Raw genomic sequence first — 7,745 nt, 5'->3', positions numbered from 1 at the left:
TTAGATATCTAATGGACAGTCTAAATTTAACATTTTTAACTGTACAATATGTCTGAAATTGATTTCTGGAGAGAATGATCCATAACCCCTACATGGAAGTCACCTTCTACGACCCACGGCCACGTCCAATCATTCATAAAATGCTACCAGATACCACCCCTGGCCCCCTTCCATGAGGGTCCATACTCCTACATGATTCAGTCAGAGGAAAATAAGAATTCCCCTCCTTTCCTTTTGAAATCATGTAGGCCTAGGCCTACATGACACCGTCCCAGAAGTAAACTTCTTTGTTTTGCGGGATATCAGGGAATTCTCACATATGAAAGAATAAATGTCACTTTGAACAAGTTTAAATTAGATATACCAGACTCTTTGGGCAGCAATTTTTAAAGTATGATGGTTTTTCTTCTTTATTCATTCCCTTGCTGAATTCTTTGTCAGGAGTATCTTCTGGAAATGATGCTGCAGAAACATGTTATTAACAAATATTAATGCCATATTTTCTATAAATATGTAAACATTCATTTCATCTCAAAAACATGAACAGAAGAGAAAAAGTGAAAATAAAGATGGTCCTATGATTTAAAGAAACCCTAAGTGTCCCGTCGCAAAGTTCAAACCAAAAGTTATCTTTCATAAACTCGGAAAGGGATCTTTGGACGTCAGTGTAATTCAAACCAACCGAAGTTCCCATCGGACCGCGACTTAGTCGCACTCGCTGAACTTGACTAAGCAAAATTCGAAGTCTATGGCTAAATATAAATATACACTAAAATGTCAGGTTAATTGAAGTTTACATTAGCGACATAGCACGATGGGTAAGGTGAACAACAGGAGACTTGCGGGAATTGCTCCTCCTCTACGCGTCCCTCCTCGTTTACATGAAGTGTCGTAACACTAGAACTACTATTTTCAACCGGAAATGTTCCATAATTATGTGTCCCTCACATTTAAAACAAAAATTTACGTATGCTTTTTTTTTGTCGTCCCACGGTATACTACACTTTTAGTGCGATGCTGTTCTTTAGTTTCTTGATTTTTCTTCCCTGTATTGTGTGAAATATAGACATATCGATTATTAATCGGATAGAAGCCGTCCGTAACAGAACATTCAATGGGCTCATATATATGGTAGCATACGCCCATTAAACGCCCCATTGAGTTACACACTAAATCACAAAAGTAATGTGGTCTCTAAGTCTAGATAGAAGTTTTCACTAGCTTAACGCTACCCATTACCGGATAGCTGACAAGTTGGCCTTTCATGGCACCATCAATTTTCCGTACCATGACCGTAAAAATTTTTTTACTATCCGAGCCGGAAGTTTTCGTCACTTGTAAACAAACCTCTTCACTCAGTGGTAAACAAATTTCCTATGCTGCTCCTGGGAAGCCTAAAGGGGTCTAAAATTGCCTCAATTGACCCAATTTTCTCACCACCATGTACTTCCATTCATGCTCTTCAACATGCAAGCCACAAAAAACTAGATTATAATTGATAACAGGTCACAAAATATGTTCTCCTGCTGCTTTTTGGCACTTTTCCTGATATAGGAGAACAATCGAGCGGATTGATATAGACTCTAATAGGAGTATGCCACCTTAAAGGCCTATGCATCTATTCACATTTCCGATTGTTTTGGTTGCTTGTAATCCAATCTTCTGTAAACTTGTGAATCATTCGTAGAGACTGAGTCGTTCATATCCTCATAAACTTCAAAATAAGACACTCTTTTTACATCATGCTCTGGCAGTGTTGTAACTTGGCAAATATCATAGCTCTCAGCGCTTAGATCGCGCGGGCTCGATCTCACGGAACCGCTGTACGAGGTTTTGTCCATCCTATGTAGAGTGCTCGTCCGATAACTATGGTAGTTTGGACTAGTACAAGTCTCCTTCAACGATTGTAGTCTTCTCCAACGGAGAATGGCGAGAATAGAACCGCAAATTAGGCCTAAACTAAGAAACAACAGAGTAGGAAATAAAACATACAAAATTAATTGATCATGATGCGGTGGGGTTTTAATAGGTGTAAGATCAAATGCGCATGACCGCCGATTAAATGATGTCAAGTTTGAAGGTGCGGTCCTCTCGTGGCTCAATTTGCACAAAATAGTTGAATTCTGGTCACATGGTTTGTAGTGAGTGTTTACTATTATGCTTCCAACTACGCTGGGTTCCTCTCTTATGGGTACGATCGAACAGTTTTCGGGTGACGATGATACAATATTAAGTCTTACATCTTCAAGAGGAAAGAGATTATCAGATATAGAGCAGGTCAACAAAAAGTCAGAAACATTATATTTGGACGATATGCAGATTGGGGAAGGTGGGTGCACCCATTCGGTATACAAATGGTAGGTATGACGTAATATGACAGCATTGTCGTCAAACACGGTACCTTCTCTCAAAGTTATGTTGTACACTCCTGAATCTTCCGGTGATACTCGGTTCAATTGGAACGAAAGAGTCGCTGAAACAAGTCCCAGGTGGTTGAAAGTATCACGATCAATACTATGAATATTCATTACATATCTTCCTGCGGTATATTGATCAGTATACCAAAACGCTTTGTCAGAGGAGATCGTACTTCTCTCAGCTGGTTTGCCGCCATCACTGATATTACTAACAGTACGTTCCTTAAATTCTATCTGCGCCCAAATATAACCAAGATCGCTCACGTTGAATACGACATTTTTAAATTCCAAACGACATCGAGATTCTTGTTCAACATCTACGAAACAGCTAGTGGTAGATTCCCACCGCCATTGTTTACACAGTGATTTACATTGGCCGCCTCTGGAAGAATGAATAGTGACTAACAGTAGAAGAGAAGAGAGTTGGGTGAATAATGCGTCGATTTCCATAACTATACTGTGATTATAAGATGCGTAACTTGCAGAGTGTTGAACCGCCAGACTATCTTGGACGTTTTGCCAGATAAAGATGTTGGAGGTAAATAACAGTCTCAACACTTGAAACCGACATAAATGTTGCTGAATATGGCGGTCATTATATAGGCCTACTCAATTGACACTAAATAAGTCCGTCCAAGCTGCAGAGGTGATTGTAAATAATGTCAGCACAGCCGACGGCGCGTACAATTAATTCAATGAAAGAAAAATACAGGTCGTAGCCTATTAATAAAGTTTCGCTTTCTCAATAATGACATTTTGAAATGGGAAGTGGGTTTTTTTTGTAATGTGGAGATGCCCTATTTTAATGTGAGTATCTATCTATTAAAGTTTGTGGTCCTGACTTATAAACTGTATACGTGGTGAATGGCACAATGCCAGTAGAGTTTCCTTCTGGTCAGGAACAACGCGTGGAGGGAGAGGTAGGCATTGTCAAGTTATGCATGCCCCTTCAAGGGCATCGTGCTGAGATAGTACCATACCACTCTAAGAATAGTGTTCGTGCTCCTCAGCCGGTCTCAGCACTTGAAACTGACATAAATGTTCTGAATTGCAGTCATTATATACTCAATTGGCACTTAATATTTACGTCTGAAGAGGTAGGTGATTGTAAATATCATCACACCCGCTTACTTCGTTCAATGAAAGAGAAATACAGGTCGAAGCCTCTTAATAACGTTTCACTTTCTATCACACTTTCCAATAATGACATTTTGAAAAGGGTTAAGTGTTTTGTTTTTGTTATCTTAATGTGTTTGAGTACCTATAAGTTATATATACTTACTTATCAGGTGCGTATCCAGGGGGGGGCGTTGGGGGCGCGCGCCCCCCGGGTAAGAAAAAGAGAAGAGAAAAAAAGAGAAGAAAAAAGGAAAAAGGAGGGGAAAAAAGAGGAGAAGGAGAGGAAGGAAGGGAAAAGGAAAAGAAGAAAGAGAGAAAAAGGAGAAAAGAGGGAGTAAAAGCAAAACGCGAAGACACCGGGAAGAGAAAGAGGAACAGTGACATCATTACAGCGCTGAAGGGTAGCCAGTGACGGATCAATGATTTCGTAAAAGTGTGACTCACCTTACCCCTTACACCGACAACTCCATTTTTTGACGTTTCCATTTTCCTCTCTCACTAATGATCTTTATATATACTATATATGGTCTATCATAACGCGTGTGTAGAATTGTGCTATGAAACCAACTGTGGCTGGTCTCGAACTCGACCGTGTCGTCGGGGAACATGACGCATTTTGGGATGGGGGCGACCGCCCCCCCCCCCATTCAGCATTTTACAAATGATATCGCTAAGTAATTTCAAAATAGAAAGTGCTTAGAGGCAACTTACAAGGCCTGGGAAGTGTCATTTCCAGCGATCTGGGAGACATTTTCGGCCAAAATTTGCTTGTACGCTTCGCGCTAACCTATGGTGGCGCTACGCTTAGATAATTTGCCTACAGGCTTCGCCCCTCCCTTCGCAAATTCCTCGCTATAGGCGCCTGTTCGAATTTGTAACACAAACAGCAGATATCACATCATATCAGTGAGCATGAAAATGGCGCTCCAGGATGAAAAGCCTCAAAACTGTCCGACTTGCCTGAAACAATAACCAAAAATTTTCGCGCGCGAAGCGCGCGTTCAACGTGTTCATGTCAATATCATATAAGCAAGCATCGGTTATTACATCGCATGCCATCATGTACCGTACGGTCCGTTAAAATTGCGCAGTATACCGCGGGATGCTAATGTAAACAACGACATGTCTCATGTAGATGTATAAAAAGCATGGAGGTCCAATTATGTCAAAATTCTCTTTTACATTAGTAATGGCGAATTAGGGCCTGCACCCCCGCCGCGCAGTGGCGGAGCGTCCATATGGTCAGGGGGGCGGATGCCCCCCCTGACGGACTCAAATGGACTGCTGGCGCCTTTTTCAGTTCTTTATCACTTTTTAATTATTCTAGATTACTGACTTTTTTATTGCGCTCTCATCTACTTATTGACATTTGTCACATTTTGTTGGTGTAATTTGGCGATGACACCTTATTCTTCGTTTATCTGCAAATTAGCCAGGCCCGGAAAGGGTCATTTCCTGCGATCTAGGGAGTATCTTTACTCAAAAATTTTCTGTACGCTACGCGCCAACCAGTGGTGGCGCTCCGCTTAGATAGTGTCGAAAGCGCCCCTTCAGACCATTCTCGCCACTCCTGACCAATACCCCTAGCTCCGACACTGCCGCCGCGCCTCCTACGCCTATGTGTATAGTGTTCGGTTTCGGAAATATCTGCTATTTTTTCATTTCCTTCAACCAAGTTTTATAATAGCCGTTATAACAGGTTTTAATATTTGTACACTAATAAATTAACTGTGTCTGAATTTTCGAATTTTTCTGACCAACATTCTACATCACACTTCCCTCTACTCGTGCAATTTTGACCGGTCTGTTAGGGGTTGAAGGAAGTTTTTTCTATATTGGTTGTCCATAGATGAAATTTTGTACAAGATTATGGGTATGTTTTGAAGTGAGTTTATTCACGAGAAATGTGAATTTTCAAATTCTGAACAAATATGGGGCTTAAAACCTTGAAAAGTTGGGCTGACGGCTATTGTGGGCCGCGACGTAGAATCACCTACAAAAGCAAAGACCCACAGTAGATGAGATCAAGTCGAACATGATGTGTGCCGGGTTGACAATCTTCAAAAAGGTTATGGATGGAAAAAAAAAACTATTAGGAAATACTTGGTTCTCAGGCAAAAAGTGTACATCTGGTTGGTCATTTCAAGCCCGAGAAGTGCCGTTTCCGGTGATCTGGGGGGTTTCAAAACAAGAAATTTTCTTGTACGCTGCGCGCCAACCGATGGTGGCGCTCCGCTTAGATAGTAATTCGCGCCCCCCGGGTTTGAAAATCCTGGATACGCGCCTGCTTATATATACTTACCTATACTTATACGCTATAGGTTTACACACGGCCGAATAGAAAAATGTAGGCTAGAGTTTCCTTCGGTTAATATAACGGAACAACGTACGGAGGGAGAGGCGGACATTGTCAAGTTTTTCATGCCCCTTCAAAGGCATCGTACTGAGATAGTACTCCTATAGGTACCATACCAAAAGTACAGTGCACGTGGATTAATCCACTACAATTGGAGGTGATTAAAATGCATTCTAGAAAATCCTTGTTGAAGAAAATTCCGCAGTGATAACAGGCAGATGGGTTGGAAGCAACTATGCTAAAGTTTGCCCTCTTCTAGTTCAATGTCTTAACGGTCATGGTGGCGAAACCTGGATGTGCTATTGCAGCCCAAGCCATCGGCTTTCATTTGGTGGGTAGGACATGTCAAACGATGTTTGTCTATGATCTCTCGCGGCCTTGGAAAGTTAACAGTTTATAGTGTGTAAGTCAATGAAGCAACTAATTGTAGTACACCTATATTTTTATTACCTTAGTTTATATCATGTGTACTAAATCTCTATATCAACCAACCTAAAATTGTACTTTTCTCATGATACCCAGATGCTAATATATAATTAAAAGAAAAGAAATGAGTAAATTCAAAATTCTCTGACCCATGCAATGTGATTTATGGCAATATGGTAAGACAGCCTTATATTAGACTTACATTGGAACAGGTAAAGGTGGTGGGTAGGTGGGAGTGGGAGGGAAAGGGGGGGGGGTATAACCACTTTTACTGGAGCTGCAAATGAAGTCAACCCAGAGGGAAATCCCTTGCAGCGATTACTTGCCTTTAAATACTTAACATATGCAGCACAAGAGTTATCTGCAAGCCTACCCTGGCTTTATTTTTATTGGAGCTGCAAATGATCAGTCAAACCATGGGAAATCCCTCCCAGCGTTGACTTGCCTTTAAATACATGACATATGCAGCACACGAGTAGTCTGCGAGCTTACCTTGGCTGAAGTTCATACTGCAGATGGAGAGCAGTATAAACCTAAACAGAGTCAGTGATTACATGGTTTGATGACTGGGAATCAAGTGACATATATCATACCACAGCTATGAAAGAAAGACGATGGACATTTTTTTTGTGGTAATTCATTTCGCATGCTCACTCTAACAACAAAGATCTGAAGTTGCATTTGTAATTTAGTTAACCTGATGAGATCCATTTGATATTTTGACCTCTGCTGACCCCAAACGACCTTTGACCTCCACCCAAAATAATAGGGTTCTCGTACACACTACAAGGAAGACACGCAAAATATGAGGTATGTGATGTAACCTATCTTGGGATATCGTTTATGCGTTTGTTGTTTAATGTTTTACAGAGTTTAACATTTGTTGACCCAAAATGACCTTTGACCTCCACCCAAAACAAGCACTGGCGTAGGAAGGTATTTTTGTCAGGGGGGGGGGGGCTGATGCATGATGGATTGTGATCGCCGTCCTGAGGGAGGGGTCCTACAAATTTCCAAAGGGGAGGGATGCATCCCCTCCCATTTGGAAAATGTTTGAACAATTAGAGGCCATCAGATGCTGTTTAGTGCCAAAAATGTCTGATTTGTAATAACATTTTCTCATATTTCCTGATTTACTTTAGTCATCTTGCGTGCAGTTGCCAGGCGTGTACGTGCTATACGTGATATGCATGAACTATCGAGTAGCGGTGATGGTGTATGTACTATGTCAGTATGTATGCCTGACCTACCGTACATGAACAAAACAAACAAGAGTTCTGTACACACTGAGGCATATAAGCTAGCAAAACCTAACCATGCGGCACATTGGTCTGGACGAGGTTCGACCCTGACTTATTTTGACGACATGCTCAAACGCTATCGAATTTCCGGCGGAGATAGTGATTCCCAATAATCGCAGTACTAAA

This window comes from Apostichopus japonicus, chromosome 15 (genome assembly GCF_037975245.1).
Source record: "Apostichopus japonicus isolate 1M-3 chromosome 15, ASM3797524v1, whole genome shotgun sequence".
NCBI lineage: Eukaryota > Metazoa > Echinodermata > Holothuroidea > Aspidochirotida > Stichopodidae > Apostichopus > Apostichopus japonicus.
This window is presented reverse-complemented; position numbering follows the sequence as displayed.